General features: G+C 39.7%; 1 protein-coding gene across 4 annotated transcripts in view; it reads left to right on the forward strand.

Moving 5' to 3' along the window:
* The window catches only part of TAX1BP1 (Tax1 binding protein 1), a 101982-nt gene that overhangs the window by 10583 nt on the left and 76017 nt on the right, over nt 1-15382 (forward strand). The gene's annotated exons all lie outside the window — the stretch shown is intronic.

Here is a 15382-nt window from a genome sequence, read left to right on the forward strand (position 1 = left end):
ACCAGTTTTTTTTTTTTTTTCTCCTTGAGTCTCAAGCTGTCCCCCTGGGTAGAGGGCCGTGGCATAGCTCACAGCAACCTCCAACTCCTGGACTCAAGCAAGTCTCCTGCCTCTGCCTCCCAAGTAGCTGGGACCACAGGTGCCCGCCACAGTGCCTGGCTATTTTTTGGTTGCAGCCATCATTGTTGTTTGGCGGGCCTGGGCTAGATTCGAACCCACCACCTTAGGTGTATGTGGTGCCACTTGAGCCACAGGCGCTGAGCCCAGTTTGTTTTTTTTTTGTTGTTTGTTTGTTTGTTTTAAAGACAGAGCCTCACTTTGTCACCTTTGGTAGAGTGCTATGGCATCATAGCTCATAGCAACCTCAAACTCCTGGGCTCAAGTGATTCTCTTGCTTTAGCCTCTCAGATAGCTGGGATTTCAGGCACCTGCCATGATACCTGACTGATTTTTTAGAGACAGGGTCTTCGCTCTTGCTCGTACTGGTCTCGGAACTCATCAGCTTAAGCAGACCACCCATCTTCGCTTCCCAGAGTGCTGGGACAGGTGTGAGTCAGCACACCCGGCCTATTTTACCAGTTATTTTGTATAATATCTGCTTGAAAATTATGTTGATATAATCATTACAGTGGCGTATCTCACTGTGCTGGGGGTTTTCTGATAATTTTAACTTTTCAGAATGCAATAGAAAACCAAAATGTAGACGTTTCCTCTGAGCAGGCAAAATAATGCCATGAATATACAAACAATAAAACTCACTTTTCTACTGGATCACTCTGTGATATCCCTCAGAATCAGTTTTGTTATAGGTGTGATTTTCATGGGCTTGAGATTTTGGTTTGGGTCTGTGTAAGCCCAATAACAAACCAGAAAGAAGTAAGAGTACTGCTAAAAATGAGGCACATTGACGGTGTATAGGAGTGAAAGTCAGTCTGATAAGTAAGGCAGGCAGAAGAACTGCCTAGACAAAACAAATTTTATTTGTAGCTGTTGTAAGTGGGATTTCTTTGTTGGTATCTTTTTCAGATTGTTTGTTGTTGGCATACAGAAATGCTCCTGATTTTTATGTTGATTTGGCAACTTCACAAAATTTGTTTATCAGTTCTAACAATTTTTTTATGGAGTCTTGATTCCTCTAGATAAAAGATCATATTTTCTGCAAAAAAGGATAGTTTGACTTCTTCCTTTCTAGTTTGGATACCCTTTATTTCTTTCTCTTTGCTATAGCTATAGCTTCCAGTTCTGTAATTAGTAATAGTGGTAAAAGTGGACATTCTTGTCTTGTTTCAGATCTTGGAGGAAAGCCTCTCATTTTTTCTCATTTAGGATGACACTTGCTGTGTGTCCTGTATGGCTTTTACTATGTTACGTTTCTTCTATACCCAGGTTTTTGAGAGTTTTTTGTTTTTTTTTTTTTTTTGCAGTTTTTGCCTGGGATAGGTTTGAACCTACCACCTCTGGTAAATGGGACTGGTACCCTACTCCTTTGAGCAACAGGCACCACCCAAAGTTTTTGAGAGTTTTTTATGAAGAAGGAGTGTTGGAATTTTTTTTTTTTTTTTGGAGACAGAGCCTCAAACTGTCCCCTTGGGTAGAGTGCGGTGATATCACAGCTCACAGCAACCTCCAACTCCTGGGTTCAAGCGAGTCTCCTGCCTCAAGGAGCCTCCCAAGTAGCTGGGATCACAGGCACCTGCCACAATGCCTGGCTATCTTTTGGTTGCAGCCGTCATTGTTGGCGGGCCCAGGCTGAATTCGAACCTGCCATCTTAGGTGTATGTGGCTGGCGCCTTAGCTACTTGAGCCACAGGTGCTGAGCCTTTTTTTTTTTTTTTTTTGAGACATAGTCTCACTTTGTTGCCCTTGGTAGAGTGTTATGGTGTCATAGCTCACAGCAACTCCTGGGCTCAAGCGATTCTCTTGCCTCAGCCTCCCCAGTAGCTGGGACTACAGGCACCTGCCACAATGGCCATTTTTTGGAGACGAGGTCTTGCTCTGGCTCATTCTGGTCTCAAACCTGTGAACTCAGGCAGTCCACGCCCCTCAGCCTCCGGAGTGCCAGGATTATAGGTGTCAGCCACCGCGCCTGGCCAGGGGTGTTAAATTTTATCAAGTGCTTTTTTGGCATCAGTTGATTTTTGTTCCTTTTTCTGTTGATATGATGTATTATGTTGATTGATTTGCATTTGTAACCATCTCTGATCCCTGGGATGAATCCCACTTGATTATGATGAAAAGTCCTTTTTTTTTTTTTTTTTTGCGCAGTTTTTTGGCTGGGGCTGGGTTCGAACGCACCACCTCTGGTATATGGGGCCGCCACCCTATTCCTTGAGCCATAGGCACCACCTGAAAGGTCCCTTTTTAGGCCAGGCACGGTGGCTCACTCTTGTAATCCTAGCACTCTGAGAGGTCGAGATGGGTGGATTGCTTGAGCTCAGGAGTTCGAGACCAGCCTGACTGAGCAAGAGCACGACCAGCAGCTTTTCATTTTTATCTTTTGGAGTTTTTGGTTTTAATTTCATTTATTTCTGCTCTGATCTTTAATTTTCTTCTAATTTTGTGTTTGATTTGCTCTTGTTTTTCTAGTTCTATGAGATGCATTGTTAGGTTGTTTATTTGAAGCTTTTGTACTTTTTTTTTTTTTGCAGTTTTGGGCCGGGGTCAGGTTTGAACCCACCCCCTCTGGTATATGGGGCTGGTGCCCTACTCCTTTGAGCCACAGGCACCGCCCAACTTTTGTACTTTTTAAATTTTTATTAAAATTAAAATTTATTGCTATAAACTTTCCTGCTTTTGCTGGATCCCACAAGTTTTGATAAGTCCTGTTTTCATTTTCATATCTTTTGAGAAATATTAAAATTTCCTTTTTAATCTCTTCATTAATCTACTGGTCCTTCAGAAGCCTTTTGTTTAGTTTCCATGTATTTGTATGATTTGCAGTGTTCTTGTTATAGATTTCCAGTTTTCCATGGAGAAAATATTTGGTATGATTTCATTTTATTTGAGTTTTTAAAACCAGTTTTTGTAGCCTAACGTACCATTTATCCTTGAGAATGATCCATGAGTTGAGGAGAACATGTATTCTGCAGGTATTAGATGAAATGTTCTATGTATATGTATTAGGTAATTTGGTCTGTAGAGCTGATCAAGTTTGATGTTTCTTTGTTGGTTTTCTGTCTAGATTATCTGTCCAGTGCTAAAAGTAGAGTGTTGAAGTCTCCAATGATTATTGTATTTTGGTCTCTCTTCTTTGGCTCTGATAATATTTGATTTATATGTCTGGATGCTTCAGTGTTGGGTACATATGTATAGAATTGTTATATCCTCATGCTGAATTGACTGCTTTATCATTATATGATGACCATTGCTGGTATCTCACTGGGTCACTTGCACCCCAAGTCTACTGGTTCTGAGCCAGCATAGGATCTTCCCAAGGAGTGAAGCCTTTGTGTCCTGTTTTTGGAATTTAGTTCACACTCCAGTGTCAGCCAGTGAAGGGGGTAGCTGGAACTTGGGATGCAGGATGGAGGATTTCTGTCCTGGCTACCCTAGTTTAAATGTTCTCTATGTAGACACTGGCAGATTTTTGCCCTGTGCTGAGGTGGCCCTAGGTTTCAAAGCAAAGTTCCATAATCACTTCAGTCTCCCTCCCTACATCTCATAGATTTTCTTTCCACCTGGTGTCCTGACTCCAGCATTGCCGAATGATACGGTGGGGTGTTGTATGCTCTGCCAGATGGGTTTTTTTGCCCTCTTTCAGTGCCTCTTTTCTTGCTGTAATATTAAAGCTAGGTAGTATGATTGCTCACCTGATTTGTGGTTCTTTGGAATGTGTTTGCTTTCGGGCTTAGATTGTTGAATTTGGTGTTCATTTGGCCAGACTATTGCTGGAGATGTATATTTGACTGTCTTACTCTGCCCACTCTGTAGAATATTTGAATTTTGTATTTGGGATCTTCAACTGTTGGTATAATGCAAATATTCTAAAATACAACGAAATTTGATATCCAAAATACTTCTGGTCCCCTGTAATTCAGGTAAGAGATATAGTCAACCTATATAACCAAAGACACAGATGTAGAATGTTACATTAAGTCCATTTAATTAGAATGTAAACTTCATTTATGGAAGTTTTAGGAGATGAGATTGGAGTTACATTTCAGTCTGCGCAAGACCTTCAGTGTTAGGCTAAACGAAGCAATTTATAGACTGTTAAGGGCAGTTAAAGTCTTTGTGTATGTGTGGGTTGAAATTATATTTCAACAATATGAGTCTTACCTTTTTTCTTTAGACTACTTGTTTAGTGTGTTTTTTTTTATCTTTTGTTACTGACTTTTCATCTGAGCCCTAAGCCTATGACTTCTTCAATTGTAGCTGAACACCAGTTCTGCCCATTGTACTGCTTCTTTATTTCTAAGTCCTTAATATTACTGTTCATGCCCTTCTTATTTCAAGACCTATTGAGAATAGGTCACCTATATTCCCTGCTTGCTTTCTTGCCTCTGTACCTCTGTTTTTAAAACATAATGTAAAATGACAGATTTGGCCACTTTTTATTTCTTTGCGACTTATTTGAAACCCTCCATTGGTTCTATATCATGTATGGAGTAATGGCAAAACCAGATAATTTAGTGCATCCTGTAAGGCTCCTGTGTTAGATTTAATTTCTGGCATCGTTTTTGTCATTCCTGCTGCTTATTATTTGCTTTCTTTTTTTTTTTAATTTTTAATTTTTTTTATTAAATCATAGCAGTATACCTTAATACTATCATGGGGTACACTGTACTGTTTCTGTATACAATTTGAAATACTTTCATCCAACTGGTTTACATAGCCTTCATGTCTTTTTCTTAGTTATTGTGTTAAGACATTTATATTCTACATTTAGAGAGATTCACACGTACCCTTATAGGATGAACCATAGGCATGATCCCACCAATCACCCTCCCCCCCACCCTCCCTCCTCCTTTCTCTCTCCCCTCTCCCCATATTCCTGGGCTAAAATTGGGTTATAGCTTTCCTGTGAAAGCTATAAATTAGTTTCATAGTAGGGCTGAGTACATTGGATACTTTTTCTTCCATTCTTGGGATACTTTGCTAAGAAGAGTATTTTCCAGCTCCATCCATGTAAACATGAAGGAGGTAAAATCTTCATCTTTCTTAATGGCTGCATAGTATTTCATGGTGTACATATACCACAATTTATTGATCCATTCGTGGATTGATGGGCTCTTGGCCTTGTTCCATGACCTAGCAATTATGAATTGGGCTGCAATGAACATTCTGATAGAGATATCTTTATTGTAGTGTGATTTTTGGTCTTCTGGACATATACTTAATAGAGGAATTATAGGATCAAATGGCAGGTCTATTTTTAGTTCTTTAAGTGTTCTCCAGATGTCTTTCTAAAAGGAACGTATTAGTTTGCAATCCCACCAGCAGTGTAGAAGTGTTTCCTTTTCTCCACAACCACACCAGCATCTGTGATTTTGGGATTTTGTGATATGGGCTAATCTTACTGGTGTTAGATGATATGTCAAAGTAGTTTTGATTTGCATTTCTCTGATGATTAAGGATGGTGAGCATTTTTTCATATGTCTGTAGGTCATGCGCCTGTCTTCTTCAGAGAATTTTCTCTTCAAGTCCCAGTGGCCACCCTTGGCCACTTTTTTTTTTAACCACTTATTTGAAACCCTCCATTGCTTCTATATCATATATGGAGTAATGGCAAGACCAAATAACTTAGTGTGTCCTGTAAGGCTCTTGTGTAAGATTTAATTTCTGGCATCATTTTTGTCATTCCTGCTGTTTATTATTTGTTTTCTTTCTTTCTTTTTTTGGAGGGGGGAGACAGAGTCTTACTATGTTGCCCTTGGTAGAGTGCTGTGGTGTCACACCTCACAGCAACCTCAAACCCTTAGGCTTAGTTCTCTTGTCTCAGCCTCCAAAGTAGCTGGGACTATAGGCACCTACCACAATGCCCAGCTATTTTCTTGTTGTAGTTGTTCAGCTGGCCTGGGCCAGGTTCAAACTCACCACCTGTGGTGTATGTGGCTGGTACTGTAACCACTGTGCTAAAGACGTTGAGCCTGTTATTTTGCTTTCATAATACTAAATTATTCCTCTTTCCTTGTATACCCCAAGGACTTTAACTTTTATCTAAGTAATAAATAAATCTTGTATAGAATATCCTTTGAATCTTTTTTTGCTGGGATAAGACTTTTAAAAAACAGGAAGATGAAGAATGGAGTAAATATTTCAGATAATTCAAGAAAGCGCCATTAAGAAAATAATTCATCCTTAACACTGTTACTTAGTGATAAGCACTGTTAATATATTGATACATAGCTACAAATACAAACTGATAGAGTAGAACCTATGTAAGTTGACAACCCAAGAGAGTATAACAAATTGGTCAACATATGGAGGTGGTCAACTTTAGGAAGTAGGCCTACTGTACTGATAGGTACATGTAGTACATGTTTGGTCTATGAAAATTAGGTCAGTTTAGGGAGGTGATCAACTATAGTGGCTCTACATTATACACACATACTATTTTTTTTTTTTTTTGAGACAGAGCTTCTAGCTGGCCTCCTGGGTAGAGTGCCATGGCATCGCAGCTCACAGCAACCTCTAACTCCTGGGCTCAAGCGAGTCTCCTGCCTCTGCCTCCCAAATAGCTGAGACCACAGGCGCCCGCCTCAACACCATCATTGTTGTTTGGTGGGCTGGGCTGGATTTGAATCTGCTACCTTAGATGCATGTGGCTGGTGCCTTAGCCACTTGAGCCACACATACTGTTGATACATTTTCATTGTTTTTGCTAAATACTTGCCATTGAATAATACCTAATATCTCTTTATCTGTTTTTAAGCTACTTTTTTGTAGGGTAAGTTCTTGGAAGTGGAATCACCATGTTTATGGCATTGCATGTTTTTAAACATTTTGTGTGTTGCTCGGTGCCTGTGTCTCAAGTGGCTAAGGTGCCAACCACATACACCTAAGGTGGCAGGTTCAAATCCAGCCCGGGCCTGCCAAAAGCAATGATGGCTGCAACCAAAAAAAAAAAAAAAAAAACCCAGGCGTTGTGGTGGGCGCCTGTGGTCCCAGCTACTTCGGAGGCTAAGGCAGGAGACTCGCTTGAGCCCAGGAGTTGGAGGTTGCTGTGAGCTGTGATGCCACAGCACTTTACCTACGGGGATAGCTTGAGGCTCTGTCTCAAAAAAAAAAATTAAATAAACATTTTGTGTGTACTGCAAATTGCCCTGCAGAATAATTTTGATAGATACTATATTGAAAGATGGCAGGCAAAGGAGAGAGTGCCTGGATAGTTATCATAAGGGCAAGGGAATGAAGGTGGGAAAGCGTGTGGGGGGTGCTTGAGAAAGTGTTAAGGAATTTGGTTTGCCTGTGAGAGGTATCAGTTTTAGAAGATGAATGGAAAAGGTCATTTTGGATCACATTGTGGGTTGTTTTGAGGAGTAGTTTTTAAATAAGGAGTAATAAATTTTAGTCTTCTAGTATTGAGTAAGATCAATTTGGATTAAAAGAGTATGGAGGTATAGAGACCTTTAGACTATGTTAATTTTCTGTATAGATAATGAAGACCTGAAGTGGAGAAGGAAATTAGTTTTAGGGAGTAATCCATAAGTAGAATTCATAGGCTATGTCAAGAGTTATTTGAGTTGGGACTGGAACTCATTCCGTGCCATGATATTGTGAATAGTATCAAAGAGAATTAGTGTAGGTTAATCAAGAGATTACTAAGAAACTGTTTTATAACTCTCTCCAGAAATGTTCAGCACCCAGAATTGTGGGTCTAGAGTGAAAAAAGAGGATATCCAGATTGAGTGTTGGAGAAGGGTAAGATTGGGAAGGGGAGTTAAGAGGATGAAGGATACTATTAGGTTATTGAAATGGCTGACTTGGTAAATGAAAGAAGCCAGATAAAGAATATAGATTGGGTTGAAGGTTTTTTTAATTCTGTGTCTTCCAGTATTGATTAGTTTTCATTATAACTGAAATAAACCCATAACTTATTTTATTACTAGATGTGTATACATTTTTCATTTGAGTATTATACTCCCATTTTACAGATAAGGAAACTGAGGTCCAGAGAGTAAAGTGATGTATTCAAGGTTATCCATTAAACGCTGGAGCTGAGGTTTGAACCTCACGTGAACTGGCATTTCTCTGGCTATTTTTGTTCTCTGGCTATTTGGCTAAGTGAGAGATCTGATTATTCATAATTAGCAACAGAGTTGCTAGTAAGTTCAACAGGTGTTTCTTACGGTGACAGAATTGAGCTAAAATTACAGAAAAAGATTCAGAACTACATGTGATGTCATATTGTTATTATTTTTATTATTATTTTTAGAGACAAAGTCCCACTATGTCACTCTGAGTAGGGTGCTGTGGCGTCACAGTTCACAGCAACCTCAAACTCTTGGGCTTAAGTGATTCTCTTGCCTCCCAAGTAGCTGGGACTACAGGTGCCCACCACAATGCCTGGCTATTTTGTTTTTATTGTTGTAGTTGCCATTGTTGTTGTAGCTGGCCTGGGCTGTGTTCGAACCCGTCAATCTCAGTATATGTGGCTGGCGCCATAACCATTGTGCTATGGGCCCTGAGCCCATATTATTAAACCCAATGTTAACTACAATAAAATGTGTCACATTGTAGTGGAGTTTTATTCCTTTTATGTTTATGAATTTGGTCTAAATATATAGCATAAGGAATTTCTTTACATTTAGATTAATGCTTAGTTACAGATTAAATTACTTGACAATTAAAGACCCCCAGTGGATGCTGGGAACTGCAAATAGTACCAAACTCCTGTGTATTTATGTGTGTGTATATATTAGTCACACTAAAAGAATACCAACAGTAACTAATGATAAAACAGTTAAGACAGTATACTGTAATACGTTATGTGAATGCCATTTCCCTCAAAATATTTTATTGTACTGTAGTTACTTTCAGACCTTGGTTGATTGCTGGTAACTATTATCAAACCATTCACTGGAAAGTGAAACTACCAATAGAGGAGGACTACTGTAGTAATCCTAAAGGTCCAGGAATTTTTTTTTTTTTTTAATTTAAAAGGAGTCCAGAGTTTTCATGTTTCTTTCTTTCTTTTTTTTTTTTTTTTTTTTTGAGACAGAGCCTCAAGCTGTCCCCCTGGGTAGAGTGCTCTGACATCACCGCTCACAGCAACTTCCAACTCCTGGGCTCAAATGAGTCTCCTGCCTCAGCCTCCCAAGTAGCTGGGACCACAAGTGCCCACCACAAGGCCTGGCTATTTTTTGGTTGCAGCCATTGTTGTTTTGCGGGCCGGGCTGGATTTGAACCCACCACTGTAGCTGTATGTGGCTGGTGCCTTAGCCACTTGAGCCATAGGCACCGAGCCAGTCTTATTTTTTATTAATGGAAGGAGACTTCCAATCATTTTTCATATATATATATATATATAATTTTTTTTTTTTTTTTATATTTTAGAGACGGTCTCACTTTGTCACCCTTGGTAGCTTGATAGAGTCCTGTGGCGTCACAGCTCACAGCAACCTCCAGCTCTTGGGTTTAGGTGATTCTCTTGCCTCAGCCTCCTGAGTAGCTGGCACTATAGGTGCCCACCACAACACCCAGCTATTTTTTTGTTGCAGTTTGGCTGGGGATGGGTTCGAACTCGCCACCCTTGGTATATGGGGCCAGCACCCTACCCTACTCACTGAGCCACAGCTGCTGCCCCAAATGCATATATTTTGAATGTAACTGGCATATGGCATGCCCTTGTTTTGTTTTGTTTTTTTAATGAGACTGGGTCTCATTCTCGTTGCCTAGGTTAGAATGCAGTGATGCAACCATAGCTCATAGCTCACTGTAACCTCCAACTCTTGGGTTCAAACCATCCTCCTATCTCAACCTCTCAAGTAGCTAGGACTACAGGCATGTACCACCATGCCCTGCTAATTTTTTCTTTTTAATACAAAGGAAATTATTGATTTTATTTTTTAAGAGGCAGTATCTTTTTTTTTATTTCCGATTAATATTCAGATACAAACAATTAGGTTACAAGTTTGTGTTTGTTAGGTAAGATTCCTGTTGTAATTGTCCCCCTCACCCAGGAGGTGTGCCATATACCCTTACATTGTGCCCATTAGGTGAGAGCACACCAATCCTCCTCTGTTGAGTTTTTCTCTTGTGTGGGTGTAAGTTTTACTAAGGACTTCACATTAGTATTGAATACACTGGATATTTGCTTTTCCATTCTTGTGATACTTCACTAAAGAGCATGTTCTCCAATTCTATCCAGGTTAATATAAAAGTCTTCATTTTTTTTACATCTGAATAATATTCCATGCTATACATATATCACATACTGTTTTGATTCTTAGTGCTTTATGGTATGTTGAAATCAGGAAGCTTGAGGTCTCCAGTTAACTTTTTCTTAAGATTGTTTTGGCTATTTAGGATCCTTTTAAATTCCATATGAATTTTAGGATTTTTTTCCTTTTTCTGAAAAAAAGTGCCATTGGGAATTTAATAGGAATTGCATTGAATCTCTAGATCATTTTTGGATAGTATTGATATGTTAGCAATATTTAGTCTTCTAATCCATGAATATGGGATGTCTTTCCCTTTATTGGTATCTTTTTTAATTTCTTTTGCAGTGTTACATAGTTTTCTGTGTGCAAGTCTCTTCTTTGGTTGACTTATACAAAGTTTTCTCTTTCCTGATACTATTGTACATGAAATTATTTCTCTTTGAATTGTTCATTGTTAGTGTATTAAAATGTAACTCATTTTTGTATGTTGATTATCCTGCAACTTTGCTGAACCCATTCATTTTTTATTTTTTTTCGAGATAGAGTCTCAAGCCGTCGCCCTGGGTAATGTGCTATGGTGTCATAGCTCACGGCAACCTCAAACTCGTGGGTGTAAGTGATTCTCTTGCCTCAGCCTCCCAAGTAGCTGGGACTCTAGGCCTGCGACAAGGCCCAGCTATTTTTTGGTTGCAGTTGTCATTGTTGCTTTAGCTGGCCCGGGCCGGATTCAAACCTGCCAGCCTTGGTGTATGTGGCTGGCACCCTACCCACAGAGCTATGGGCCCTGCCTGAACCCATTTATTCTAAACGTGTTTGTGTGAACAGATAAATCTACTTCTTCATTTCCAGATTTGATGTCTTTTCTTTTTCTTGCCTAATTGCTCTGCCCAGGACTTTCAGTACTATATTGAATATAAGTGGTGAGAGTAGCATTCTAGACTTGTTCCTCATCTTAGGGAAAATTTTTAGTTTTTTATCATTGAGTATAATGTTAGCTGTGAACTTTTCATGTATGTCCTTTGTTATATTGAGGCATTCTCCTCTGTTCCTAATTTGTTGAGTGTTTTATGTCATGAAAGGGTACTGAATTCTGTCAAATTCTTTTTCTGCAATTCTTTTTCTGAGATGATTATATATCAGAACTGATTATATATCAGGTTTTTTTTCTGTTATTGTAACGTTATTAGACTTTTCATATGTTGAACTATCTTTTTATGCCAGGAGTAAATCTTACTTGGTCAGAATATATGTATTTTAATGTGCTGTTGTGTTTGGTTTGCTTGTATTTTGTTGAGAATTTGTGCATCAGCATTCATTAGGGATATTTATTGGTCTGTAGCACATAGCATCTATATTTCATTTGGGTATGAAGGTAATGTTGGTCTCATAAAATGAATTTGGAAATGTTTCTCTCTTTTCAACTTGTTTGGAGAGATGATGAAGGATTAGTATACATGTTAGAATTCCTTAGTGAAGTGATCTGGTCCTTGACTCTTGTTGGGAGATATTTTTTTCTTTTTTTTGAGACAGAGTCTCACTGTGTTGCCCTTGGTAGAGTGCCATGGTGTCACAGCTCACAGCAACCTCAAACTCTTGGGCTTAAGTGATTCTCTTGCCTCAGCCTCCCAAGTAGCTGGGACTACAGGCACCTGCCACAGCGTCCGGCTATTTTTGTTGTTGTTGTTGTAGTTGTCACTGTGGTTTGGCAGGCCCCAGGCTGGATTTGAACCCGCCAGCTCTGATGTTTGTGGCTGGTGCTCTAGCCACTGAGCTATAGGTGCCAAGCCTGTTGGGAGGTTTTTGATTACAGATTCAATCTCCTTAGTGGTTACAGATTTCAGATTTTTCATTTCTTCATGACTTATTGTTATTTGGTTCTAGAAATTTACTGTCATCCAATTCGCTGGTGTATAGTGTTCATAGTAGGCTTTTTTTTTTTTTTTTTTTTTGAGACAGAAACTCAAGCTGTCTCCCTGAATAGAGTGCTGTGGTCTTATAGCTCACAGCAACCTCCAAGTTGGGCTCAAGCAATCCTCTTGCTTCAGTTTTTCTATAGTAGAGACAGGGTCTTGCTTTTTGCTCAGGCTGATTTCTGAACTTGTGAGCTCAAGTAATCTACCGGCCTCTGCCTCCCATAGTGCTGGGATTACAGGTATGAGCTGCTGTGCCTGGCCCATAATAGTCTCTTACCCTTTTTATTTCTTTGGCATATTAAGTTTAAGGTCTGTTCTTTCATTTCTGATTTTTTTTTCCCTTGAGATTTAGTCTCATTAAGTCACCCTCAGTAGAGTGCAGTGGAATCATAGCTCACAGCAACCTCAAACTTCTGGGCTTAAGCGATTCTCTTGCCTTAGCCCCCCAAGTAGCTGGGACTACAGGCACCCACCAAAACACATAGCTTTTTTTTTTAGTTGTCGTTGTTTAGCTGGCCTGGGCCAGGTTCAGACCCGCCAGCCTTGGTTTATGTGGCTGGTGCTGTAACCACTGTGCTATGGGTGCCAAGCCTCATTTCTGATTATTGATATTTGGGTCTTTATGGGTCTGGCATCCTACTCCTTGAGCCACAGGTGCTGCCCCCTGGGTCTTTTTTTCTTAGTTCATCTACATAAGGACTTGCAAATTTTGTTAAAAAAAAATTTTTTTTTTTTTAGACAGAATGTCACCCTTGGTAGAATGCAGTGGTATCATAGCTCATAGCAACCTCAAACTATCCTCTTGCCTCAGCCTCCCAGGTAGCTGGGACTGCAGGCAGCTGCCACAATGTCTCAGTATTTTTCTTTTTTAAGAGATGGGGTCTCACTCTTGCTCAGGCTGGTCCAGAAGTCCTGAGCTCAAGCAGTCTACCTGTTTTGGCCTCCCAGAGTGCTAGAAATATAGGTGTGAGCCATCTCACCTGGCCTACAGGTAGTCTTGATGATCATCTAATAATTATTTAATTATGTGCTTACCTTTTTTATGTGAGAATTAACAGTAACTTAAGTATCTTTTTTTTTTTTTTTTGGAGACAGAGCCTCAAGCTATTCCCCTGGGTGGAGTGCTGTGGCTTCAAAGCTCACAGCAACCTCCAACTCCTGGGCTCAAGCGAGTCTCCTGCCCCAGCCTCTCAAGTAGCTGGGACCACAGGCGCCCACCACAACGCTCGGCTATTTTTTGGTTGCAGCCGTCGTTGTTTGGCAGGTCCGGGCTGGATTCGAACCCACCACTTTAGGTGTATGTGGCTGGTGCCTTAGCCACTTGAGCCACAGACGCCGAGCCATGACTTAAATATCTTAAGTGACTGCAATGTTTATGCTGAAAAAGCTACAGGTAATCCTATGAGAGTTCTTTTTGTGTGTGATAAATCATTTTCCTTTTTCTTTTTCCAAGTTTTTCTCTGACTTTTGATAGTTTGACTATAATATGTCTTGGCATGGGCATCTTTGGGATATATTAGTTGTAGTTTGAGCTTCTTTACTTTGTATGTCCATTTCCTTTCTCAGATTAGGGAAGTTTTTGGCTGTTATTTCTATAAATAAGCTCTCTCTCTCTCTCGTCATTATGCTTAAATATTGTTGGGCTTGATGCTGTCCCACAAGTTCCTTAAGCTTTACTTTGCTTCATTCTTTTTTCTTCCTGTTCATCTGACTTGATAAAGTCAAAAACCTGTCAGGCTTATTTTTTATTCTACCTGATGAAGTCATCTGTTGAACCCCTCTTGTGAATTTTCAGTTCAGTTATTCCTCATCTCTATAATTTCTGTTTTGCTTTTTAAGTTTCTTTTTGTTGGTATCTTCATTTTTTTCATCTGTTTTCCTGATTTTGGTTGGTTGGTGATCTGTGTTCTTTTGTAGTTCATGGAACTTATTTCAGATAATTATTTTGAATTCTTTGTCAGGTAATTCATTGATCTGTTTCTTTAGCGTTGGTTTATCGACATTAATTTTGTTCCCTTCATTGGACTGTATTTCTGTTTGTCTTAGTTTTTGCTGTTTTGTATGTTGACCATAACAGCCACCTCTCTCAGCTTTTACACACTGGCTGTGTATAAGGAAGAACTTCACCAGAAAGTCTGGTTGGAGATTCTGTGGGCCTCTTAATCTTTTATGAGAATGTGTTTTTTATGTAATTTCCCAATTGGATTTACTAATTCTTCTTTCAGGAACTTGTTTTCTCTTACTCCCTCGGGTGGCTGTCTTTGGTATTGCAGGTTCTCTGGTGCTGCGGTACGCTGTTGAACAGTCCTTTTTTTCTCCCCAGCCTCTAGGCAGCCAAAGTATGCTAGTTCTTTGTCAGCACACCAAGACAGGTGAGGCAGAAATGTGCTTCTGGGGCAGTCCACTGAAAAGACTGAATAGAATGTTGGGTGCAAGTCCTCTTCTCTTTCTTTCTCAAGAGAGAAGGTGCAAACTCTCCTCTTAATCCTGCTGAGTTGTGCTGGGTTGGGGGAACGTTGTTGTGGTTATTGTGAATGGCTTTTCTTACTCATTTCATTAGCCTGCCTGGGGTACTACAACTTAATTGTTTTTGGAGTTTCACAAAGGCTTTTTGAACTGTATATTGTGGGTTGGGGTGGATGGTTAAGACTGTGAACTTTATGTTCAAAATTCTGACTGCCATCTATTAGCCTTTTGCTCGTTTCCTGATTTGTACACTGAGGATAATGAGCCAAACAAACATGTAATAAACTACTACTCCTAGTGCTGTGTGAATCAGATGCCATCAATAATTGTGAAGTTAGCAGTTTTGTGCATTAGCTATCATAAATAAATAGCACAGTCAGCCCTTGTCTTGATCATTGCTATAGGGAGATTTTTGTTTTCCCAAGAAAAATGTAACTAGGTAGCATTTCAGTAGGACAAAGAATACAGGATATACTTTGTATTAGATCTTTCTATTGGGGGGGAACTTCAGATGAACCCTTCTTTGGGAAGTAATAGCATTAGGGACACTCATAAAGTCAAAACTAGTGCCGTGTTAGACTGTGTGTCCTTGGGTGTGAATGAGTGGTAACATTTAACAAGCACATATATGATTGGGACTGTGCTAAATACTTTGTAGGGATGATTTCATCTAATATA

This window comes from Otolemur garnettii, unplaced genomic scaffold (genome assembly GCF_000181295.1).
Source record: "Otolemur garnettii isolate 467f Iridium unplaced genomic scaffold, OtoGar3 scaffold00028, whole genome shotgun sequence".
Classification (NCBI taxonomy): domain Eukaryota; kingdom Metazoa; phylum Chordata; class Mammalia; order Primates; family Galagidae; genus Otolemur; species Otolemur garnettii.